General features: G+C 48.4%; 1 protein-coding gene across 6 annotated transcripts in view; it reads right to left on the reverse strand.

Annotated features, from left to right (window-relative positions):
* Window positions 1-27,047, reverse strand: part of LOC122383683 (rho GTPase-activating protein 190-like) — a 406,057-nt gene that overhangs the window by 346,727 nt on the left and 32,283 nt on the right. For 5 of the 6 annotated variants that reach the window (XM_043370389.1, XM_043370415.1, XM_043370406.1 and 2 more), the window contains exon 1: window positions 590-720. The exons of the other annotated variant lie outside the window; for it this stretch is intronic. The gene's annotated coding sequence lies outside the window, so the exon portion shown is untranslated. Of the gene's footprint in view, window positions 1-589; window positions 721-27,047 lie in introns of those variants that run through there. 6 annotated transcript variants of the gene reach the window in all.

Genomic DNA, 27,047 nt, shown 5'->3' on the forward strand with positions numbered 1-27,047 from the left:
TGTTTTCGATCAATATCGATCATTTTCGGATGCTTCAATTTTAAGTTCCAACTTCAGGCCACAAAACAAACTACCATACAAATAACAGGCATATTAAAGCTGGATTCTTCGTCTTGCACCAGGTGGCAGCACTTCTTTTACAAAATCAGTGTTTATCTTTCCAAAATCTTCATTTCCTCGCTGAGGAGTGAAATCGGCCTCATCGTTGTCAAAAATAGCAGAATCGTTGTCATTTTTAGCACGTGTGACAAAAATAGCACGTGCTAAAAATGACAACGATTGACCAAACCTCCCCCGACTGAACTGGAACTCTCACGCTGTTCCAAACAGTCAGGCAGCGGCAATCCCACGCAATGCCAAATCCCCTGGAATCGAACCGATGACTGAATCTAGAGGCAAGGAACTCACCGGTCATACGGGCCACCCGTCCCGGTTCAGACATTAGTTAATTCCTATAATATAGACATCGGTCGGAGAGGCCATCATAACCAAGCGTTTTCATTGTAGTTAATTCAATCTGATTAGTGTCATGCCATCTTACAAAACACTTACTCTTCACATTTACACCAAGTTTCCTGCAAAATCTTACCTTGAAACACTAGAAAAATCGATGCAAAACCGACTCCCTCAGAGCACACGAACCCGCGCCATTACAATCTACTTTCAAGTGGTCGGCCTCCGCCATGTGGACAATTGCTGCGCAGCAAATACAAAACACAGCAAAATGTGGCAATGAGTGGTGGCCACGAAATTAAAAATATTTGTATAGCTAAAAATACTTTGATATTTGATGTTGTTTTTTGTGGTTTACCACACATCGTTTTTAAATGACTTATATATTATATGTAAGGGCATCGTATTAGCTAAAATAATGTCCCTAATGTTAAATTGTTAGCTGATTGTTTTGCAGCAGACAATGTTGTCAAATTAGATCCTAATCTAACCTAACCTACTGATTTTTGCTTACCATGCATAAATAAACCATGGGTGTAGCTTTGTATACTTTCGAGGTCCCATGTGGGACCCCAATGCGAACATTTGGGACCCCAATTGTCATTTTGGGACCCCAATAGTGGAGGCCCCCGAGACGCACCAGCTACTTTGCAAACGGAGGTCCGATGTTCATATAAAAGGTTCTGTTTAAATAGGAGGCCCCTTGGACAAATCGGAGGCCCTGTTGGACAAAAAGGAGGCCCCCTGAACAAGTAGGAGGCCCCCTGAACAAGTAGGAGGCCCCCTGAACAAGTAGGAGGCCCCCTGAACAAGTAGGAGGCCCCCCGGAAAACAGGAGGCCCCCTGGAGAAATAGGAGGCTCTCTGGACAAGCAGGAGGCCTCCTGGACAAATAGGAGGCCCTAGGCAAATAAGAGGCCCCTAGACAAATAGTAGGCCCCATGGACAAATAGGAGGCCCCCTGAACACGTAGGAGGCCCGCTGGACAAATAGGAGGCCTCTTGGGCAAATAGGAGGCCCCCTAGAAAAATAACAGGCCCCTTGGACAAATAAGAGGCCCCCTGGACAAATAGGGGACCTCTTGAACAAATAGGAGGCCCCATGGACAAGTAGGAGCTAGAGGCACTATGTACGAATAGGAGGCCCCCTGGACAAATAGAAGGCTCCCTTCAAACAAAAAGGAGTCCCTTAAAAAAGGAGGCCCCGGGACAAGTAGGAGACCCCTGTACAAATATGAGACCCCTGGTCGAATAAAGGACCCCTGGATAAATAGGAGGCCCCTGGACAAATAGGAGGCCCCTGAACACGTAGGAGACCCCCTAGATAAAGAGGAAGCCCCTGGAAAATAGAAGCCCCCTGGATAAATAGGGGACCTTCTGGAGGAACAGGAGGCCTCCTGGACAAATAGGAGGCCCCATAGACGAATGGGAGGCCGCTTGGACAAATAGGAGGCGCCGTTAACCAATACGAGGCCCCCTAGACAAACAGGAGGCCCTCTGTAACAGTAGGAGGCTCTCTGTACGTACAAGAGACCGGCGCTTGACCTGTAGAAGCTTAGCTGTATATACACTAGGAGGCTCTCTGTGCAAGTAGTCGAAGTAGGAGGCTATCTGTACTGTATGTATCTACAATTACAAATAAGAGGCCCCCTGGGCAACTTAGATGCAACACAAATCGGAGGTCACCTATAAAAAGCGGGACTCTGTTGGAATACCTGTTTGAATAAATTGTTTACCTGATATTCAAATTATTTAAAGGTAGTGTGCCACCTTTGAAAGAATTCCCATTTTATTTTTCCTAGGATAAGAAGCTTCTGTTTTTACCTAATATCGCAAAAAAAAATCAAAAATGGGCCTGGAATAGTGACTTTTTCGCCTAAAAGTTTATCGGTTTTTCGATATGCATAACAATTGTAGTGGGCTGACCTGTAAACAGGCGTCGGCAACAATCGCGAATGCGGCGCACATGTGACAATAAGCAAAGGTCATTATAGAGTTACGACGTACGGGAATGAGTTATCAGCTGTCTAATCGTAGACAACACAATGTCGAGCCTTAAACTGTAAGCCTGTATTGGTATTGTTTCTTTTATTTGGCTGTCGAACATTATTTATGGTTTGAAATATGATTTTATGTAAAATAATTGATATGAAAAAGCCGTCTCTTAAGTTATGACCCCATTTCACCACACGCAAGTGGCAGAAATGACAATGATCAGCTGACGCATTTTTCTTGGCCGAAGTCAGAGCGCGCGGCCCGACGCACCACCACCGCACCACAAAGTATGAGCAGAAGCCGCGCCCAAAGCCAGGGCCCCGGTAACGTGAGGTAGCCGAGTCGGGGCAGCGTGCGCTGACCCAAGCCGGGGCCGCAGCTTTGGGCGCGGTCTACCGCATCCCCGCGGGCAGCCCCGGGCTATCACATGACACCGGGAGGACGCGCGGCCCCTGCTTGGGTCAGCGCACGCTGCCCCGACTCGGCTACCTCACGTTACCGGGGCCCTGGTTTTGGGCGCGGTCTACCGCACCACCTAACAGGCGTGTTCGAAACCGCAGGAGATGATGATGAACGGGTTTATCGAAACTTGATTGGATGAGCATATCGGTAATAGCGATTTCAGTGTGTGCATTTATTGTTCATAGTGGTGTGAAATGTGGTTGGGGTACGACCGACAACCCGTCGGGGCGAATTTCGCACTGGGGTACTCAAAATTTGAAGAATTTAAGACGTTTCCATGAGTTTTGAAGGTATGGATAAGTTCTAAAAATCCGGTTCTCCTTATCTGGGCCATTAACTCCATACGGTCCAGGAAAGCTGGCACACTACCTTTAATCCTCGCCCGCACATCGGGGGGAGGGGGGGGGGGTGGAAGTGGTTGCCACCCATTCCCCCCGCCCTAGGTAGTTTTTTTCTGCTCTACACTAAACATTTTGATTGCTAGAAGTCGGATGTTTCGTATAGCTGCTGCTCTATCCTTTCTTAGCGTCCACTGAAAATTTCAAGTTTCTGTGGTTTTTGGTTTCGGAGATATGACCTTATTCTTCAGGTAATGTCATAACCCAAATGACAAATACCCAATATCTTGCGTTGGCGTTGGGTCTTGTGAGCTTTTGACACCTTGATTTCGGCCTTTTTTGCCAGTCTTACCTCCCACCTATCATGGAACATGTTGTTCAATGATGTAGAGGTGCCAGGGTCAGGGTCAAGGTCAACCTAGGTCGTCTAAAAATATTGCGTTTTAGGCAAGCTGAATATACTTTCGTGAAGTTTCTTTGACTGTATTTTTGGTAAAAGCTTCTCAGTTCATGATCTCATGTAATATGGACACATTCACAATCGGTGCACACATCAGTATACACACAGACACACACAGACATACAAACACATGTCATTGACCTTGACCTAACTTGACCTGAAATGACCACAGCCAGCAAAAACCTAGTCGGATAGTGTGACAAAGAGGTTCTAGCTGGCTTGGCACCACAAAACGGCAGCGTCATTGGTATATTATGAGCAGCGCATGTGATATTTCAACGGGCAACGGTGACCCCAAACAGCAACATTCTTTAGTTTGACCTGACCTGGAAGTTCAATGACTGACCTGATGAGGTAAAATTGGTATCATTGGATTCGTCTCTTCCCAAAGAATCTGTTGCTCTTGACCGCAAAGCTTAAAATCTTGTAAGAAAAATTGTGGTGATGTCGAATAAGATACCTACACAAGCAGCGGGCCAACCCATCATATACCGATGACGCTGCCGTATTAGTGTCAAGCCAGCTAGAACAGCTCTTTGTCACACTATCCGACTAGTTTGCTGGCTGTGGTCATTTCACGTTAAGTTAGATCAAGGTGAATGATATGTGTTTGTATATCTGTGCATGTCTGTGTATGTACTGATGTGTGCACAGATCAGTTTGTGTGTCCCTATTACACTAGATCATGAACTGAGAAGCTTTTACTAAACATACAGTCAAAGAAACTTCACGAAAAGTAAATTCAGCTTGCCTAAAGCGCAATAATTTTAGATGACCCAGGTTGACATTGACCCTGACCCTAACATCTGTACATCGCAGAATAACATGTTCAATGATAGGTGTGAGGTAAGACTGGCAAAAAAAGCCGAAATCAGGGTGTCAAAAGCTCACAAGGCCCATAGCCAACGCAAGATATTTGGTATTCGTCATTTAGGACATGACATGACCTGAAGAACAAGGTCATATCTCCAAACCCAAAAGCCACAGAGACTTGAAATTTTCAATGGACGCTGAGAAAAGAAAAAGCAGCTATACAAAAAAAAATCAGGTTTCTAGCTTTAAAAATGTTAAGTGTAGAGCAGAAAAACTAACTTGGGGGTGGCAACCCTCCCCCCAGGTGCGGGCGAAGGATCTCACACTTTCTGGAGTCGGCTAGATTCCTTGCGCAATGCTGTGCCGTTAAATTCTTTTTGTTTTCTATAATAAAAGCAATGTGTTTTATTGTCAAAAGTGAAAAAGCCAGAAATTTTCGTCGATTTCGGACGCCGCGGGGGGGATATTTACATACAATGCCACCCTGCTGGCCTGGATCCACCATTAGGGTCAGGTCCTACCATTTCTTTATTAATATTTAAAAAAAAATCATGGCATCAGAGCTGTGACGAAATATAAGTGGCTTAAATCCGATGAGAAAACTGAATTTGGGGGTACCCTAGGTTTGGCTTCTGAGCCTCTGGTCCCCCAATGAAAATTTCTTAGAGGAGGCCCTGGCGTGGTTCGTAAATTACCGCTTTCGCAATTGGAGGCCCCTAATTGCTTGGAGGCCCCCACTAAATGGAGGCCCCCTTGGACGTTTGGGACCCCAATGGTGATGTCAAAGTTTCACCCATGAAATAAACCTAACCTAACCTAACCTAACCTACTGATTTTTGCCTACCGAAGATCCTAACCTAACCTAACCTACTGATTTTTGCCTACCAGGCATAAATAAACCTAACCTAACTTAACCTAACCTAACCTACTGATTTTTGTCTACCGGGCATAAATAAACCTAACCTAACCCAACCTAACCTAACCTACTGATTTTTGCCTACCGGGCATAAATAAACCTAACCTAACCTAACCTAACCTAACCTAACCTACTGATTTTTGCCTTCCGGGAGAGAGAAAGTTACTTGCAGGAATAGATTGCAAGCAATAGTAAATCAAATATTTTCAGGTTAAAGGAAAAGGGCCACCTTCGTGAAATATGAAGATATCGTTGTTTTTCATTTTGACATTATTATTTTTCATTTTCTTTTTAAAACTGGTGCCAGAAGTGCACAATTCGCGAAAAAGTATTTAAAACTATTAAACATATTGGTACTATGTTGATACTGTCTACGGCACCTACTGTATGATGGCATAGCGATGACGTCACACTCAAGCCAATCAGCGTTCAGAAGACAGACTCGTCGGATTGTGTCAGATAAGCTGATTGGTTAAAGCTGAGCTGGTTGGAGCTGATTGGTAAAAAACCAAAGCCTCGCCGCGGGTGGCTGTATTGTCGGATAAGAACGCATTCCTGGGATAAGGACGCATTCCTGGCGTATTTTCTTTTAAAATTGCCGATAACTACAAATGGAGGCCGAAATCGGCCGTAAGGAGGTAAACAGATAGGTTTTCGGACACGGGCTACAAGATGGCTATCTCAGTTTCAATCCCCATGTTAAAGGTGGCCCTTTTCCTTTAAGTGGTTATGCATCAGGCTTCAGGCCTTCGGCCTGAAGCCAGATACACAACCACTTAACCTAAAAATATTTGATTTACTATTGCCTGTAATCTCTCCTAAGGCATTGCCTACGGCAATGCACTGCTTCGCTCCGAACACGAGGCAACACTTAACCTTACAGGTTGCACTAGAACACCATTTTCCTCCAAAAATGTTACATTCAGACATTATATATCCGATAGTCTACAACCTTTACCACTGTTTTCTTCCTACCACGGAATATTGAAGGCTGAAGTAGCATAATATAACCAGAAATGCCACTTATGGTGCGAACTGAGCAAATTTAGCACAAAAGCAGACATTTTAAGGTGCTGCAAAAATCCCGAAAAAAATACTTAGGAACTGCCGACAAAATGCTGATGACTGATTGAAACCTCATAAAAATATAGCTCTATTTCTTCATCAATAGTATCATAGCTATAATGAGCCTAAAAAATATTTAGCTTCGCTATGCATATCTATATCAATTATCAAACAGTCCTACCAGCACTACCAGAAACTACCAGTACTTGACCAATGACCAGTACTACCTCATTAAATGCAAAAGTTGAATTGTTGCTTATAACAATTTTTTTCTTCAAATATCACGATCATGTGAGAATAATCCCCCTCCCCCACCCAAAACCCCAATTCCCCGCATTTCCCTTAGTGTGCTGGGCTAAAAAACGGCACCAGTACTACCAGGACTGCCAGTACTTGCAGTACTTGCCAGTACTTGGGATGCGGTGACGGGGGAGCGTCCAACCGCACTAGGCGGGGGAAGCGGGGCCGGCCGCGGCGGCGCGGCTCAGCCGGCGGTCGGGTGTGGAGGGGGAGGAGGCCGGACCAACTCTATGTGGCTGCGATAAACGTGCAGTCTCTGAAGCCGCACCTGATGGAGCTGAGACACGACATCGGCGAACACGATTACGATATCGTCGCTCTCGTCGAAACATGGCTTAAACCAACGAACCCGAATAGACTAATCCCCGTGCCGGGATACCAGCTGCACAGACGTGACCGGGCCGACGGGCGGGGTTACGGCGGTGTCGCGGTGTTGGTGCGGGATGGCCTGGATGTGACTGTTACCGGGATCCCAGGCGATTCGGTGGAGGGCGCCAAACTCGAGTCGCTCTGGGTCCGGATCGGTGGTGGTCCGCGTCGGGTCGTCGTGTGCTCGCTATACCGGCCCCCGGTGCAAACGGTAGCTCGTGTCACCGCTGACCTGGACGAGCTGGAGCGTCAACTACAGCACGTGCTCGCCGGACACGACGGGCCGGTTGTTCTGGCCGGCGACGTCAACATCAACTTAGCCAGCGTCGACAGTACGGCGGCCAGACGGATGCGGGAGCTCCTCACCACCTACGAGCTGCTGCAGCACGTCCGGGGCCCCACCTTCCAGCCGTCGGGATCATCGATAGACGTTCTCTGCTCCACCACTGACTCCGCCCGTGCCGGCACACTGCCCTGTCACTTCAGCCCGCACAGATGGCTGCGTGCCCTGGTCAGTGTGCCTGGGCGCCGTCTCGCTCAGTGTAGCCGCACTGACAGGTGCTGGCGTAAGCTTGACGCCGTCGAAGTGAACCGGTGTATGGGTGGTGTGGACTGGGCGCCCGTGTTTGACAGCGCGGACCCCGAGGCGCAGTGGAGATACTTTGTGAGCAAGGCACTGCCAATCTTGGACCACCTAGCCCCGATCAGACGCATAAAAATCCGTAACCCCACCGCGCCACCAATCACCGAAACCACGAAGGAGCTAATTGTCCAGCGGCGGGCGTACCTGAGCGCGGGAGACCGAGACATGTACAAAGCTGCCAACCGTCAGGTTAGAGCCGCGATACGCCGGGACACCAAACAAGACCTACAGCGGCGAATCCAGGAGAGCGGCAGGGGTGAACTGTGGCGATGCATAAAACCAGTTATCTCTGGTAAACAGGCGGCCAGACCGATGCCCAGTGCGGACTGTGACGCAGTCAACAGGTACTTTGCCAGTGTCGGGACCGTGACAGCGCGGCAGGTGAACCAGTCGGGCCCCGATCTGCCGGTGCGTCTGCCTCGCGTCACGACCGGCGGATTTCAGGTGCACACAGTAACACCTGAAAGAGTATTTACCACCGTGGCCCAGATGAGCAACAGTTCGGCTTGCGGCGCTGACGGTCTGTGTCTCAGGTTCTTGAAACTGTGTCTTCCAGCCGTATATCATGTAATCACCCACATTGTTAACTCTAGCCTGGCGTCACACACGGTCCCTCAGCCCTGGAAACTTACTGTCATCCACCCTATTCAGAAAACCCCAAAATCTACTGAAATGACCAACTATAGGCCAATCTCGATACTCCCTACGATAGCAAAAATTACGGAACGCATCGTTTACGAGCAACTGTTTGAATATTTCACTTCGCATCATCTATTTACCCCGCATCAGCACGGGTTTAGAACCGGGTTCTCCACGGAGACCGCCCTGCTGACGATGACGGACCGTGTGTTCGAGGCGATGGACCGGCGGCAGGTAGCGCTACTGTGCCTATTAGACCTATCGAAGTGCTTCGATGTCATTCCCCACGACAGGCTGCTGATCAAGCTAGAGCAGTATGGTGTCGACACGAGATGGTTCGCGAGCTACCTATCTGATCATTACCAGCAAGTGCTGATCCGCTCGCAGAACGGTCGCAGTGTGCTCTCGCGATCAATTCTGAATCCTATTGGTACCTATCAGGGATCGGCCCTCGGGCCCCTTCTTTTCAACATATATGCGACTGACATGTCTCTGTACCTTCCCGACTGCGCCAATCATGACAGGTGTCTGGTACAGTATGCGGACGACACACAGTTGGCGGTGATGGGAAGCCCTCGTGATGCAGCAGCGATAGTTCAGAGTCTAGAACAGGATTTAGCGGCTCTTTCAGTCTGGTTCCAGAAAAACGGTTTAAAAGTGAACGCTAACAAAACGCAACTAATAACATTGGGTACCAAGCAAAATCTCCGTCAGTTACCGCCAATAGAAGTTGAATTTATGGGTGCTAAGGTTACGGGATCCCTCACTGTTCGAAACTTGGGGGTCACGTTTGATCAGAGTCTGTCTTTCTCAGATCACGTGACCGATGTCGTACGGCGTGGCACTGGTATCCTGAGCGGTTTAAGCCACAGTAGACACTCGCTGCCCAGGGACACACTGACAATACTGGTGCAGGCTCTGGCTGTGTCTATTGTCCGGTATTGTATCAGTGTCTATGGCTGCTGCGGTGTGACCCAGCTGTCCAGAGTTCAGAAGCTACTGAACTTCGGTGCTCGGGTGGTGTCTGGCCGACGTAGGTATGACCATGTCAGCGATGTCATGAAGACCCTGAAGTGGCTCTCTGCTGAGAACTTGTGGCGGTTTCATTCGGTGACTCTGCTCAAGAGAATGCTAGCTACGGGACAGCCTGAGTCGCTGCGTGAAGGCATTGTTACCCGCCGCAGTGTTCATGGTAGGGAGACCCGCCAAGCTGACTTTTTCGAGACCCCAGCGATCCGCACAGAGTCAGGCCGCCGACGGTTTCTTTATTCAGCCGTGACAACATACAACTCACTGCCACCAGCCGTGCGAGGCCTGGGGCCGCGGCAGTTCAAAGCCCAGTACCGAGCACTGCTACTCCGAGAGCAGTATGGCGATGAGGACCCGTGAGTGTGTTTTGTATGCGTGTGCTAAGAGCGAATGTTTTATCCATCACATCTTCCAAATGACATGACGCCCGGAATAGCCGTTCTCGAATGGATGGGTTTGTCGCGACGTGAAATAAATAAATAAATAAATAAATACTTGACCAGTACTACCTCTTTATCCCGGCAGTTGCTGGGGTATTTCGCCACCCACCGTTTGCTGGGGGGGGGGGGCGTTAAACGCCCCCAGCCGATAACTCGAGAACCAATAGGCGCAGCGAAACGCACGGGGCGGCAAACGAAAGAGCGCGACGAGACGCTTCAGATGAGTACTTTAAAGTTGAATTTTGAGGTCACAGGTCGGGTCAAGGTCAGGTCAAACACCTGAAATCGGGCTTTCAGTAGCATGGATTTCAGGACTTCGCAATGGGCGCCTCTCGCCATAAACTCTGTCAAAACGGTGCACAATCCATCTTATAAGGCCTACAAGAGTGTCAGCTCCATGTAGGGGTCAGTCAAGCATAGGTCAGGTTCAAGGTCAGGTCAACCGGGTAGGCACATATCCCCGAAAATCAAAACTGATATTCGCAGCCTGTGACACATGTTTCATAGGTAATTTGGGGCGTAGAACACGATGTTGACATTCATTTTATCATATGTGTACGTGTTTGGCTAAAAAAGTTCAATTTAAGAAATTCATGTATCATGGTCGTAAAGTAGTCACGAAAAATTGCCAAGATTCAGTTCAAGATTATGGAAAATGCGGAACGATAATCAATAATCGAAGATAGCCATTTGATTGATCATGGTATTGGCAGTCTAATGGCGTTTACGGCATGTCTGTATGTCTATTCTGTGATTTTATATGATTTTTTGAACATATGCCATTTTTGGTCGAAAACTCAGAAATCATGACGTCACTAAAACCTCGATATCTCAAAAATTTTCCGACCGATTTTTTGGAAACTTTGTCACAATAAACTTCAATCAATTCCCTACAGGTACCCAAAATTTGGCGCGCCTGCGGCGCGCCGTTTTTATGCTATGGCCCGGCGAAAAAAGTGGGGGCGTTTAACGCCCCCCCCAGCAACTCGCGGGTTAAATGGAAAAGTTGAATTGTTGTTTATAACAAAAATATTTTTCTTTTCAAATATCACCGTCATGTGAAAAAATTGCCCCTCCCCCATCCGAAACCCCGATTCCCCACATTTCCCCTAGTGTGTTGGGCTAAAAAAGGGTACTATATTTCTGCGTAGATGTTTCGCAACAGCTGACTGCAGGTTCTCACGACAGCTGACATGTTGAAAACAAACTGCGACTGGAAATCGTGGTGAGATCACGGTAAGTTAGTTATAGCTGGAAATTGTTGGTCAGATTAACTGCATGACACAGTATTGTTACTAAACGCGAGTTTCTCTATAGAATGATGTCTAGGTCATACAGGCCACCCGTCCGGGTTCAGACATTAGTTAATTCCTATAATATAGACATCATTCTATAGAGAAACTCGCGTTTAGTAACAATACTGTGTCATGCAGTTAATCTGACCAACAATTTCCAGCTATAACTAACTTACCGTGATCTCACCACGATTTCCACCAGAGGCGGATCCAGCTCAGAGTTTTTTTTTTTTTTGGGGGGGGGGGGCAATCCATAGAAATTTATCGATTCTTTCCATGCATCGTCCATAGGCGTAATGTTAAAATCATGCCGTTTGGGGGGCAAATGCCCATTTTGCCCCCCCCCTGGATCCGCCACTGGCCGCAGTTTGTTTTCAACATGTCAGCTGTCGTGAGAACCTGCAGTCAGCTGTTGCGAAACATCTACGCAGAAATATAGTACCCTTTTTTAGCCCAACACACTAGGGGAAATGTGGGGAATCGGGGTTTCGGGTGGGGGAGGGGCAATTTTTTCACATGACGGTGATATTTGAAAAGAAAAATATTTTTGTTATAAACAACAATTCAACTTTTCCATTTAAAGAGGTAGTACTGGTCAAGTACTGGCAGTCCTGGTAGTACTGGTGCCGTTTTTTAGCCCAGCACACTAAGGGAAATGCGGGGAATCGGGGTTTTGGGTGGGGGAGGGGGATTATTTTCACATGATCGTGATATTTGAAGAAAAAATTGTTATAAGCAACAATTCAACTTTTGCATTTAATGAGGTAGTACTGGTCAAGTACTGGTAGTTTCTGGTAGTGCTGGTAGGACTGTTTGATAATTGATATTCATAGCGAAGCTAAGTATTTTTTAGGCTCATTATAGCTATGATAATATTGATGAAGAAATAAAGCTATATTTTTATGAGGTTTCAATCAGTCATCAGCATTTTGTCGGCAGTTCCTTGCTATTTTTTTTTTCGGGATTTTTGCAGCACCTTAAAATGTCTGCTTTTGTTTTAAATTTGCTCAGTTCGCACCATAAGTGGCATTTCTGGTTATATTATGCTACTTCAGCCTTCAATATTCCGTGGTAGGAAGAAAACAGTGGTAAAGGTTGTAGACTATCGGATATATAATGTCTGAATGTAACATTTTTGGAGGAAAATGGTGTTCTAGCGCAACCTGTAAGGTTAAGTGTTGCCTCGTGTTCGGAGCGAAGCAGTGCATTGCCGTAGGCAATGCCTTAGGAGAGATTACAGGCAATAGTAAATCAAATATTTTCAGGTTAAGTGGTTATGCATCAGGCTTCAGGCAAGATTCTTAAAGATACATGGATAGGACGACGGTGAAAACAGGGCGCCTGGGGCGATTTGATCAAGGTTCGTGAAATTCACGCGTGATATTTAGCATGTAGAAGGCGATAGAGGGGAGAAGTTCCAAATGTCACGTGACAAATATAACCTCCGGCGCCCTATTTCGCAGCATCCCATGGATAAAGCCAAGGCCCTTGGATAAAGTCAAGGCATGGATAAAAGCGCCGGCGACCAAGCGGCCGCCCTGGTGGCGGAGCGCCGAAACATCAATGGAGAGTGCACCGGCGCGGCGCGGCGCGGCAGCCGCCGCACGCGTATATTTGCATCCAGTATGAAAAGAGCATGGGTCAATAGCGGCGGAACACCTTTAATTAACCCGCGAGTTGCTGGGGGGGGGGCGTTAAACGCCCCCACTTTTTTCGGCGGGCCATAGCATAAAAACGGCGCGCCGCAGGCGCGCCAAATTTTGGGTACCTGTAGGAAATTGATCGAAGTTTATTGTGACAAAGTTTCAAAAAAAATCGGTCGGAAAATTTTTGACATATCGAGGTTTTAGTGACGTCATGATTTCTGAGTTTTCGACCAAAAACGGCATATGTTCAAAAAATCATATAAAATCACAGAACAGATATACAGACATGCCGTAAACGCCATTAGACTGCCAATACCATGAACAATAAAATGGCTATCTTCGATTATTGATTATCGTTCCGCATTTTCCAAAATCTCGAACTGAATCTCGGCAATTTCTCGTGACTACTTCACGACCATGATACATGCATTTTTTAAATTCAACTTTTTGAGCCAAACACGTACACATATGATAAAATGAATGCCACCATCGTGTTCTACGCCCCAAATTACCCATAAAACATGTGTCACAGGCTGCGAATTTCAGTTTTGATTTTCGGGGATATTTGCCTACCCGGTTGACCTGACCTTGACCCTGACCTATGCTTGACTGACCCCTTCATGGAGCTGACACTCTTGTAGGCCTTATATGATGGATTGTGCTCCGTTTTGACAGAGTTTATGACGAGAGGCGCCCATTGCGAAGTCCTGAAGTCCATGCTACTGAAAGCCCGATTTCAGGTGCTTGACCTGACCTTGACCCGACCTGTGACCTCAAAATTCAACTTTAAAGTACTCATCTGAAGCGTCTCGTCGCGTTCTTTCGTTTGCCGCCTCGTGCGTTTCGCTGCGCCTATTCGTTCTCGAGTTATCGGCTGGGGGCGTTTAACGCCCCCCCCCCCAGCAAACGGTGGGTGCACTGGCGGATCCAGGCTTGCGTTTTGGGGGGGGGCCAACTCATGCAGGAGCCAAACCTAGGGTACCCCCAAATCCTGTTTTCTCATCGGATTTAGGCCACTTATTTTTCGTCACAGCCCTGACACTATGAATTTTTTTTAACTAAAAAGAAAAATATATAAATGGTAGCCCACCCGACCCATGCCTTTATATTACTTTGTAAACACTTACCATTGTTTTTATCGACCAGTTAAAGGGACCCTCCCACCTTAACATTAGATTTGAGCTGAGATAGCCAAAATGGGGTCCCTGGCTCACAATTACCGGTTTCGGTACGCACTCACAACATCGAGAAATGCCTTAAATCGGAAATATTGAATTTCAAAATTGCAGCATTTTGACTCAGAGGGGCTAATGCTTTTGGATACCCCTCTGAATGTGTGACGTCAGCGGAGATCTAATGATTTTTTAATATTTTACTAAAACGTTTGGTAGCATGCGGTGGTATAGGCTGCTTTGCGCGCAACAAATGCCGCACTTTCAAATAAAATCGCTAGGAACAGCAGCGGATATCCCAAAAAGTAAACAAAAATAAAAGTCTAATCTCTTGAAAACCGGTGAATATTTTTCGATAAAATTTGGTAGATATTCGTTTTCGCCCTTTCTGAACCTAGCGACATCACTTTCATGCCAATTCATTAACTTTTTTGAAGGTGGGGTCTCTTTAACCCGCTTCGAGTCAGTGCTTGGGTCCCTTTGCGGGCCGGGAGGTGGTAAAACAGCCCTGTCTAACTCGGCTCCTGGGCCACGCCCTGATTGAACTATGTTTCATTATCGTTTGGGGGAGGGGGAAAACGGGCCACTTTAGGCCTCTGGGAAGGGGGCATGGCCCTAAATGTCCCCTCCCTGGATCCGCCAGTGTAAGAAGAGACCATTGGAGCTGCAGTTGGGTACCTCAGACATCAGGGTACGCCCTCAGATGTATGTATAGGACTCGCATGGAGACCTCTTATGCTATAGTGTACTGAAAGGACCCAAAGGAGCCTGTCTATATGGGCTCCCGGAGATAGACGTGGGCCCTCAGGAGCCCACCAGAGCCCCAATGAGGGATAAGTGAGGGATACCAAGTGCCTGCAATTGCATATTGCATAAGCCATAACGCCTTTACAAATCAATATATTATGCATCAGTGGCAGATCCAAGGGGGGCCACATGGGTCATGACCCCCTTGGTGCCCGGGGGTACCACAGGCCTGTCAGGGGCACCACCGGCCTAGTAGGGGCACCACCAGCCCGCCAGGGGCACCACAGGCCTAGCAAGGGCACCACGGGCCTGTGAGGGGCCCACAGGCTTGTCAGGGGCACCCCAGGTCTGTCAGGGACACCAGAGACCTGCCAGGGGCGCCGCCGGCCTCGCAGGGGCACCATGGGCCTGTCAGGGACACCAGAGGCCTAGCAGGGGTACCACAGGCCTTACAGGGGCACCACCGGCCTTGCAGGGGCACCTTGGGCCTGTCAGGGGCACCACAGTCCTGTCAGGGCCCAGGGGCACCAGCGGCCTAGCAGGGGCACCACAGGCCTGCCAGGGGCACCACCGGTCTAGCAGGGGCACCATGGGCCTGTCAGGGGCCCCACCGGCCTCGCAGGGGGCACCACCGGCCTCGCAGGCATCACGGCATCACGCAGGGGCACCTTGGGCCTGTCGGGGGCATCACGGGCCTGTTGGGGGCACTTTAGGCTTGTCAGGGGCACCACAGTCCTGTCAGGTCCCAGGGGCATCAGCAGCCTAGCAGGGGCACCCTAGGCCCGCCAGAGGTACAGCCCACCGCTAAAGTAATGTAGGGTTTTACCAAACTCAACGGTTGGCTTTGACTGGCGATTGTTTAATGCGAAGTGATTGAAAAGAAGATGTCAATAGCTAAAGTTGCAGCTGCAAGGGTGACGATACATATAAGCTACATTCAAAGTTTCATTTAGTCTGGCTAATCGTTCCTAAGCTTCAGAAGCAGAACATACCCATGACTGAAACCCCACATTACTTCTGCTGTGGACTGTACCACAGGCCTGCCAGGGTCCAGGGGCACCACAGGCCTAGCAAGGGCACCACGGACCTGTCAGGGGCACCTCAGGCTCCCGTGCCCCCCCCCCCTCCCCCCAGATCCGCCAGTGATGCCACACCACGCGAAACACCGCCAACTACCAGCTGCCGCGCCATAAACACGTGCCAACAACAGTCTTTTTTTTTAAGGTCAACTCCGCTCGCGCAACTTTTGACTGACCCTCACTGCTACTATATTGCTTCCATATTATGCTGTGGAAAGCTTTACTTCACCAAGTGGCTAAAAACCTCCATCAAGGTATATTTTCTTAGCAATTTTTCTGGCGTTTTGGGGGGGCCAAACAGGCCACTTTAGGCCTTTGGGGGGGGGGGGGGCCATGGCCCCCGTGGCCCCCCCCCCCCCCTGGATCCGCCAGTGGGTGGGTGGCGAAATACCCCAGCAACTGCCGGGTTAAGGGGGCACTGACGACTTTTGGTCCCATTCTTTCCATGCAACGCCCATGGGGCTAATGTTAAAATGTCAAAATCAAAGGGGGGCACGGTGCCCCAGTGCCCTCCCCGTTCCGCCGCCTATGGCATGGGTCCCAAAATTCTTCAGACATTACTATTAGCGTCGCCACGGGGGGCAAGCGGGGCAGTTTGACCCCCATCCTCGGACCGAGCACCCCCTGAGACATGGGTGGAGCTAGGGGAAGGTGGGGTAAGACGGCCCAGCGGGGCAAGACGGACCACCAGCCCTCCCGGCTGAACCGCTGCTGGTATCTACTGCTTTATGCACTCACTATGTTTGTTTTCCTTCGTAACAATGGCCACCTTGAGCTCATGCTGCTAGGATGCATACCCAGCTAACAATTTGCCGTTGTTACAACGTCGTTTAAACGTTGTCAAATGGTTACCACAACGTTCCGATTTATCGTTGTGACAACGTAATTTTGTAGACTCCAGACAACGGCGTGACAACATCATCCGACCATGGATTTAAATGTCATCACAACGTTTCTGTAACGTGGCCGTGACGTCCCAAAACCGTTCTTACAACGTCTCGCCAACGTTATGAAATGTTTTCTGTAACGTGCCGACAGTGTTTCTGGAGCGTTGTCACCACTGTAAGAGCCCTCCGATTTGCCTTTCTTGGAACTCGGAAGAATGAAAGTGAAATTGTCACGAGAAGCTAAGGAAAAAGGGCGTGTTATGTGAAAATAAAGTAAATGGTATTTTTTGAATATTTTAGACAGAAAGTAGAATTTGATTTAACATTTAGACGGATTATTTGTTTTTTTTTGTGTGTGTTTTCCCCGTCAAGGCTTCTTCTGTTACCGTTTAAACCAGTAAATTGTGTGTCAATATATTGCGTTTGAGCACACAGTTGTATATCTAATAAGCTGACGGCGGAAACAGTTTAAACGTTAACGGTTTAGCTCGTTTGAATTACGTTAGATAACGATGGAATCACTAAGTGTTACGGATCGTGTAAAATTAGAAGGTAAAATATTGGAAGCTATTGCAGATGTTGTGGAAGAATCCGAGGACATTGAAAATTATTTATCTGCAAATGATGACAGTTCAAAATCTTTAGAATATTCGGTGGAACAACGTTGTCCTTCGGTTACATCAGGAATGAGCAAATACCATTCAGTTTTTGAAGAAGCGAGAGCAGCAGGGCTAGCTGCACGATTGGAACTAATGAAGAAAAGAAACGCTCTTCAAAATCATATACGCGAACAAGAATTGAAATTGGCCGAAATGAACCTCGAAATGGAAATCGAACAGGCGCGAGCGCAGAAAGCAGCATTTTCGAAATATGATCATGTTCAAGAACCAGCATCCACGACGCCTAAAAACGAGCAAAATGAGCGTCGGACTAGTACACTCGGGGGCAGATTGATGTTCCACCACTCCCTACCCATCGGGCTCCCATGGATCAGCAGTGGCTGCTGCCAGTGTTGCCTGCCCTCAGCACTGCTCAGCACTCCTGTCAATGCCATTGCTGCCAGTCCTGCCACTGACAGCAGCCAGTGCGGGAGCCATGGGAGCCCGATAGGTAGGGAGTGGTGGAACATCAATCTGCCCCCGAGTGTACAGCTACGAGTTTTTCGGCCGAACATACCGACTCGAATCATGATTACCGAACGACGAGACGACACACACAAGACGCGAAAGAGTGCTTGGAGTTGGTACGGCGGATAAATCTGCCCAAAATGTCAATGGATAATTTTGACGGTGACCTCATGAAATACGGCAGTTTCATTCGTCAATTCGAAAGCAATATTGCATCGAATACCGATAACGAAGAGGAGAAGTTGAATTATTTAGATCAGATGACGACCGGTAAGCCAAATCTAATTGTAAAGACCTGCCTACACCTGCCACCCGGAGAAGGTTACCTAGAGGCCCGAAGACTTCTCGACAAAAGGTATGGAGATAGCTCTAAAGTTGCGGCGTCACTAGTCTCACAGATTCTTGCTTGGCCATTCGTCCATCCAAATGACGTCAATGGACTCGATGAATTTTCAATATTCCTGCGTGGCTGCCTTAATTCACTGAAAAGTATTCCACTCGGCATGTCGGAAGTAGACGCAAGAACCATCCGTCAGATCTTAAGCCGTTTGCCACATGATTTTACTGAGAAATGGCGAAACGCTGCCGATTTAATAGAGAGTAACGATAATAGAAATGCAAGTTTTGAGGATTTTGTATTGTTTATCGAAAGACAAGCGAGAGTGTCCGGAAATCCTTGGTATGGAAAGCAAATGTTTCCAGACTCTTCTTCCTTTTCTCAAAGAAGTACATTTCCACACGTAAAAACCATGGCAGGAAGTACCCATCCGTCGGTGTCTCCCTGCGGCTACTGCAAACAGTCACATGATACATCAGAATGTACTGTATTCGCCCAGTTACCGCTACATGAAAAGCAGCGTTTTGTAATGAAGGCGGGTCTTTGCTATGGGTGTTTAAAGAAGGGCCACATATCAGTGGCATGTCCTGAAAGAAAGACGTGCTCTGTCTGCAATGGTCGTCACCCAAGTTCGCTGCATAGAAAGGACCATGACAAACATGAAGGTGTTGTGTCGCTACATGCTTCACCGACACTGGTCCCAGTGCAGGGCTCTAAATTGCACGTCGTTCCGTTACTGGTAACTTTGGGAGGAAAGACGGTTAAGACAAATGCCTTTTTGGATTCTGGTTCGACACATTCCTTCTGTTCACATTCGCTGTTGAAGGAGCTGCAATACCGACCCGATGAAGCTATAACTATGTATTTAACCACTGTTCGAAATCAAGCTCGTCTCCCAAGCCATGTGGTTCGTGATGTACTCATCAAAGATCTTAGTAACACCTTTTGCCTATCGTTGCCACCACTGCTAACATTAGAACATATTTCAGTCAGTCGAAACGATTTTCAGACAAGCCGTCATATGTACCAATATCTTCGCGAGAGAGGAGTTCAAATAGCTGAGGTGGAGGGTGACGTGGGTCTTCTTTTGGGAACAAATGCTGCCTTAGCAATGGAACCATTGGAGGTTGTTAACAGTAAAGACGGTGGGCCATATGCAATAAAGACAAGATTTGGTTGGATCATCAGTGGAGGAGAAAACATTGGTAATCCAAGCGTCAACAGTATGTGGGTAACCAAAGAGTGGGCCAAAGTGAAGGACACATTGGCTACAGAGGAGAGAGGACCATCGGTTGAGGATAGGCTTTGGTGCGCTCATGTTGAGGCTTCATGTACTAGAACAGAAGATGGACATTTTCAAATAGCCTTGCCCTTACGAGAAGACAAATTGACTCTTCCTTGCAATAGAATGATGGCCGTGAAGAGGCTAGAGGCATTAAAGAAAAAATGCTTGCATAATAGGGAGTTTTTCATGGACTACTCAAACCAGATGAATGAAATATTCAGCAAAGGGTTTGCTGAGAAAGTTCCCATGCAGGATCACCCATTGAAAGGAAAGGTATGGTATTTGCCACATCATGGTGTTTACCATCCTCGGAAGCCAGGAAAGGTACGGATAGTGTTCGACTGTGCAGCAAAGTATCAAGGCATCAGTTTGAACTTTGAACGATGAACTTCTCCAAGGTCCAGATTTAACTAATTCGCTTATTGACGTGCTGATACGATTTCGGGAGGAACGAGTAGCCATTATGGGAGATATCGAAAGCATGTTTATGATGGTATTTATCCCTGAAGCAGATCGCAACCTCTTCAGGTTTTTGTGGTGGCCGAATCACGATTTAAATGCCGAACCGCAAGAGTACAGAATGAATAGACACATATTTGGCGCTACATCGTCACCAAGTTGCGCTAACTATGCGCTACGACGAACCGCTCTGGACTACGGCCATCAATTTCCCGCGGACGCGTCGCAAACACTGCTTGATCATTTTTATGTTGATGATTGCCTCAAATCTGTCGCAACGGAAGACGAAGGGATACGACTGGTATCAGATCTGAGGAAGCTATGCGCTATGGGTGGCTTCAATTTAACAAAGCTAGTCAGCAATAGCAGGAATGTATTGGCTGCTGTGCCAGAGATTGCTCGTCCAACACATGTGAGACCATTGGACTTGGAAAAAGATTCATTGCCTGCTGAGCGAGCCCTAGGTATTCATTGGGATGTGGAAAATGACTCTTTCGGTTTCAGCGTTGATATTGCACGACTGTTAGCGCTGCCTCATACCAGACGAGGAGTTTTGTCTGCAATAGCATCAATCTATGATCCATTGGGGATGCTCAGCCCTTGCATAATGACAGCAAAAATATTGTTACAAGAACTTAGTCGAATGCAGGTCGGATGGGACAGTGCAATACCAAACGTCATTCAAAGGAAATGGGACAATTGGCTGCAACACCTACCATTGATTTCGGAGTTTAAGGCCAGAAGATGCTTAAAATCAACTGCTATAGACAATGTGAAGACAGTAGAACTCCATCATTTCGCAAACGCAAGCGAAAAAGGATATGGTACAGTTTCATATATCCGATTTATTGACATCAATGGACGAGTGGAATGTACTTTGCTGGGAAGCAAAACCAGATTAGCACCAATAAAGAGTCTAAGTATTCCAAGACTGGAACTGTCAGCAGCTGCCCTCGCGGTTAAATTCAACCATTCCATTGTGCGAGCCTTGCGTCTTCCAATCGATCAAATCTTCTTTTGGACAGATAGTATCGCAGTTCTCAAATATATACGAAATGTATCTTCGCGATTTCACGTCTTTGTAGCCAACCGGCTCGCAGTCATTCACGACGGATCTCAGCCGGAACAATGGAAGCACGTTAGATCCTCTGACAATCCCGCAGACTGTGCATCTCGCGGTCAAGTTGGTACAACTTTTGTGAGCAACAAACTGTGGAAGGACGGGCCGCTGTTTCTTCGGGAACAGGAGAACATGGATGCTGCAGATCCAACTGATTTGTACAATATTGCAGAAGACGATCCAGAAATTAAGAAGATCAAGACGACCGTCTGCATGATGAGTAACGACACAGTCGTTAGTTCACACCCGATTCGAAAACTGGTGAACCATCATTCGAACTGGCGAAAATTGGTGCGTGCAGTCGCGTGGTTGCTTAAATTGAAATCTCTTCTCCGTCGAGGAAGAGCGGTCGTTCATGGAGGCATTGAGCTAGGGGACATTTTAAAGGCCGAACATTTGATACTTCAATATGAACAGAGTGTCGCATTTGACCAAGAAAAGATAGATCTAGCCTCAGGGACTCTGAAAAAAGGCAGCAGTATCTTTCGGTTGGATCCCGTACTTAGCGATGGACTTTTAAGAGTTGGGGGAAGGTTACGGAATGCTCGTTTGTCTTATTCAGTCAAACATCCTATATTACTTCCAGCAAAAGGAAAGGTTACAGACATGCTGATTCAACAAAAACATGAAGAAATAGGACATGGTGGAAGAGAGCACGTTCTTTCAGAAATGAGAAGGCATTTCTGGATTCTCAAAGGGAACAGCGCCGTTAGAAGAGTTTTAGGGAGCTGTGTCCAATGCAGGAGGATTAAGGGTCATCCAGAGGAACAGAAAATGGCAGATTTGCCTATGGACCGTGTCAGCGCCCTTGATCCTCCCTTTACAAGCACGGGCACTGATCTGTTTGGTCCATTTTTTGTCACGAGGGGCCGAAGCCAAGTGAAGAAGTACGGCGTAATATTTTCTTGCCTTAGTACGCGAGCCGTACACATCGAAGTAGCCTCCAGCCTTTCCACCGATTCGTTTATATGTGCGTTTCGTAGGTTCCTGGCAAGGAGAGGACCGGTCAAGCTTCTGCGATCAGACCAGGGTACAAATTTTGTGGGTGCGAAGAGAGAGCTTAATAGAGAGTGGAATTACTTGGTTGAACCAGGGGGAAGCACTCGCCTTGGCCGTATATGGGCCAGAATGTCTAACGATTTCGGCCATGTTGTGTATACCAAAGTCTTGAAAAGTTGATCGCTGCAATCAAACTGCAAGCATGAAGGAGCAGCACTTTTGAGAAGTGTACCTCTCACTAAACTGCACCTCTGCTACCGTAATGCAATTTATATTTCTGGTATACACAACATGGCGGAAATCGATAGACAAAAACAAGCCACCAATGGTCCTTCCAGTATATAATAGAGTTCAGTGGGTTGAACACAGTCCCGAGTTGAAAGAAGAAATGCTGAAGCGGAGGGTACAATGGATACTCAACCCACCAAACGCATCGAACTTCGGTGGTGCATGGGAACGAATGATACGCAGCGTAAGAAACATTTTAGATTTTTTACTGCATTTACAAAAAATTACAGATGAGACCCTGACCACCTTCCTTTGTGAAGTGGAAGCCATCTTGAATAGCCGTCCTATGACGCCAGTCTCAGCAGATCCTAAAGACCTGAGCCCGTTGTCACCTAACGACATTTTATTGTTAAGAAACTCATCAGTTCCAGCTGGCCTATTTCAACAACATGACTCGCAAAACAAACGGATGTGGCGTCAAGCGCAGTATTTCGCCGATCAATTTTGGAAGCGATGGAGACGAGAATACGCACCACTTTTACAAGTACGAACCATACGACAACAAATAAGGACGAATTTAGCCGTAGGGGACGTTGTCGTGCTTGTTGACGCTTCAGTACCAAGGGGGCAGTGGCCTTTCGGTGTCGTCAGAAGCATACGAAAAAGCTCTGATGGGCTGGTGAGGTCAGTCACCGTTCTGACTGACGGCAAATTGACACAAAGGCCCATCAACAAGATGGTACTTGTGAAACCAGCCAACCAGGAAAAGACCACCAACGCAAGAAATTAAAACTTAGCAAGTAGTTTTAAGGGCGGGAGTGTAGGAGCCCTCCGATTTGCCTTTCTTGGAACTCGGAAGAATGAAAGTGAAATTGTCACGAGAAGCTAAGGAAAAAGGGCGTGTTATGTGAAAATAAAGTAAATGGTATTTTTTGAATATTTTAGACAGAAAGTAGAATTTGATTTAACATTTAGACGGATTATTTTTTTTTTGTGTGTTTTCCCCGTCAAGGCTTCTTCTGTTACCGTTTAAACCAGTAAATTGTGTGTCAATATATTGCGTTTGAGCACACAGTTGTATATCTAATAAGCTGACGGCGGAAACAACCACGTTTCCGCAACGTGACTACAAGGAGTATAGAACGCTTTGGCAACGTCTCTGCGACATTTTTATCACGTGCGCACCACGTTGTCGCTACTTCGTATTGCCGTCCCTGCGACCTTGAGTAAACGTACTAAACATTTTCGCAACGTCCTCTCAACGTGTTCGCAACATACTCAGAATGTGTTTCCGACGCTCTCTTCCCGTTCTCTAGACTTGTAAAAAAGGCATGTAAGAAGTGTATATTTCAATACATCACACAGGTCAATTTACAAAACAAAACAAAAAACGACAGCGGCGGCATCGGTGATGGGGCATGGGGCCCAGGGGCGCCCCCATGGGGGCGTGGGCTAGCCGCTAGCACGCCAGAACTGGTGGAAGTTCACTTCTTCACTAACCATCGCTGGGAGGATCACTCGGCGGACCGTTAGGCACCGACTCATTTGCGGCCTCGATGTCCCTAGGCAGCTGGCAGTGCCTGACCAGACGGTCGGCGCACCCCCCGTTCCGGTCGCACCCCGTTCCGGTCATATGTATTCATAATAGCTAATTGAATGTATCTGCCCACTAATCGGCCCTTAAAACCTGTTATTTAAGAAATTTAAGAAATGATTGTCACGTGCGCGTCACGACTGCCAACTATAAGCGCTACCATATTCTAGATTGAACTAACTTTTTGCTAGTCCCGACCACATATAGTAGGTTTTCTAGTAGTTATACTAGAAATTCCTACCAAAGTTCGTCCTACCCTTCACTCAATATACCCTGGACCAGTGCGCTCAGCATCAAGTCCAATGCCTCTAGGGTAGCGATAGGGGAAAGTGGGGTATGACGGGCATGTTAGTTTTGTTGACTTGTATCTCTGAAGTCATTGCTTTGATAGCTTTGTCGCTTTGGCTCTGGCATCTTCAGACATTTCTCTTTCGCTGCCCTTTTGACACCTAAGGTCTAACTCTATTAGTTTTCAAATGATAACATGTTTAGCGAGACACTGCAAAAACCCGTCTTACCCCACTAGGTAGGGTAAGACGGGTTTTGTCTGGGGGCAAGACGGGCATAATATGTTATTTACTATGTATTTCGCACGGCGAGCTACCGCTCGGAAAATGTACGATCTGCGATGGTGAATGTTTCACTCGGCATTGGAAAGGTCGATAAGCTGACCTAGCCTGGGTCGGGATAGCGCGCTGGCGTGGAAGGGGGAGGGTCAAGTGTCCGCTTCGGCTGCACAGTGCACAGTGATGGCGTTCAGCGGCGCTACGTGTCCGTCTACTAGTTATTGCAGAAAATTGAAATTAAGTAGCCATAGGAGAATCGCCTCCACCTATCTAAACACCAAGTACAAAGCAGCAGCTGCCTATATTTCAAAACCCAACAGTCGGGCAAACGGATGCAAAACTTGAACACACCAACCAAAACATGAACACTTATTTAAGCTAAACGTTGACAAAGGTGTCGGTTTCACACAATGAACGCGCGCGCGTGCGCGCCATTCCGCCGAGCTGTGCGCAGTGCCAGTGAATCACAGTCCACACTGATGTTTTACGGAGCACAGAACTCACACACGTAGTTGGCATCGTTGTCATCCAGTCCAGCGCATTCATCATGGGCCCACTTTTTGCAACAAGTGCAGCATGCCCACCCCTCGCCCGCTACTGAGTCACCAAAGGACTCGCCACAGTACAAACAGGGAACAACGGCTTCAGCAGCGCAGGCTCCTCGCTCCTTTCCGCTCCCCTTTCGGCAAGCTTTGGTCCTCTTCTTCTTGCTTTGTGTGGGCTTCCGTTTCGTCAGGCTGTTCTCCAGGGCCCTTTTGACAGGCGAACTGGTTAATATAGCTGGCCCAGCTACCGGGGTGGTCCGTCTTCTGGCACCAGCAGAGGTTGCCGGCAGATTTGCCCGAGGTAGTGGCAGTATATCGCACGGGCGGATCTCCGAGGTAGTGCCGGCTGTCGTCTCGCTGGCCTGGAGACCGGATGGCCCGGCTGTCGTCTCGCTGGGCTGGAGACCGGATGGCCCGGCTGTCGTCTCGCTGGCCTGGAGACCGGATGGCCCGGCTGTCGGCTCGCTGGCCTGGAGACCGGATGGCCCGGCTGTCGTCTCGCTGGCCTGGAGACCGGATGGCCCGGCTGTCGTCTCGCTGGCCTGGAGACCGGATGGCCCGGCTGTCGGCTCGCTGGCCTGGAGACCGGATGGCCCGGCTGTCGGCTCGCTGGCCTGGAGACCGGATGGCCCGGCTGTCGTCTCGCTGGGCTGGAGACCGGATGGCCCGGCTGTCGGCTCGCTGGCCTGGAGACCGGATGGCCCGGCTGTCGGCTCGCTGGCCTGGAGACCGGATGGCCCGGCTGTCGGCTCGCTGGCCTGGAGACCGGATGGCCCGGCTGTCGTCTCGCTGGCCTGGAGACCGGATGGCCCGGCTGTCGGCTCGTCCAAAAGACTCGATGCCTCCTCTTCTGCGGCGAGTGTTGACGGACGCACCGGATGCGTCACGTCAGACGGGCTGAAGTCTTCTTCAGCGAATACGTCCATGTCGATGGGGAAGATGCCGCATTTTTTGAATGCGTTGATCGCCGTTGCCGGGGTTGCTGCCTTCAGGTAGGCCTCGCCGAACAGTCGGGCGATTTGGTACAGCGTGACCACTCGGCCCGGGTTCTGCCTCAAGAACTTTTCGATGGCTTGGACGTAGAAGGTGTTCAGAGGCTTCATGAAGCCCACATCCAGCGGCTGAAGGCGGTGGCTCGTGTGAGGTGGGATGACCACGATGGTGACATGGTTGGCCCTGGCCATCTCGATCACATCCAGATTTCTGGTGTGCGTCATATGTCCATCCAGTATGAGCAGTGCTGGTTCTTCCGCGCTGGGCTTTGCGTGGCGGATGAAGTGCTGGAACCAGCGGGTGAAGATGTCGGTCTGCATCCAGCCCGATGGATGGTATTCGAATACGGTCCCGGGTGGTGCGCCTTCCTCAAGGTTCTTGTTCACTCTGGCCCTCGGCAAGATCATCATCGGCGGAACAAAGTTGCCGACTGCCGACATACAAACGACCGCTGTCGTCAGCTCCCCACGTTCTGCTGACGTCAAGCTTCCGACTTGCTTCCTTCCCTTCTGCGCCAGCACTCTGCTTGGCTTGCTTTGCACTGTCGTGATTCCTGTTTCATCTACATTGTAGACGACGTGTGGCCCCTTCACGCTCTTGCCGGCCTCCACCAGGATGTCAAAAAACCTCGACACCACTTCCTTGTTGAACCCCTTCGCGCGTGCCGCTGAGGTCGCCTCGGGGGTTCTCAGCGACAAGTCCTTGTTGCGTTTCAAAAAGCCTATTAGCCAGTCTTTTCCGGCGATGCCGTTCTTGAACCTGTGGTTCAGCCTGTTCTTTTCCGCGTACTGAAACGCGAGTCGGCGAGCATCCGTCTGTGTCAATCCAAAGAACATCCTTTCCATCTCGATGATATGATTTTTCAGTTGGCGCTCTTGCTGTGGGGTGAAGACCGGCTTACGTGGCCCCAGTGGCGCCTTCAGTGGACACTGTCCCGACAGTCGGCGCTGCAGGGAGCTTCGAGGGACACCGTGGTCCTTAGAAGCCTTTAGAGTTGACTTCCCTTGTTGGACGTCCTCCAACGCGGCATACATCGCCGCCCTCGTCC

This window comes from Amphibalanus amphitrite, unplaced genomic scaffold (assembly GCF_019059575.1).
Source record: "Amphibalanus amphitrite isolate SeventyFive unplaced genomic scaffold, NRLGWU_Aamphi_draft 000013F_arrow, whole genome shotgun sequence".
In the NCBI taxonomy this organism is placed as follows: Eukaryota; Metazoa; Arthropoda; class Thecostraca; order Balanomorpha; family Balanidae; genus Amphibalanus; species Amphibalanus amphitrite.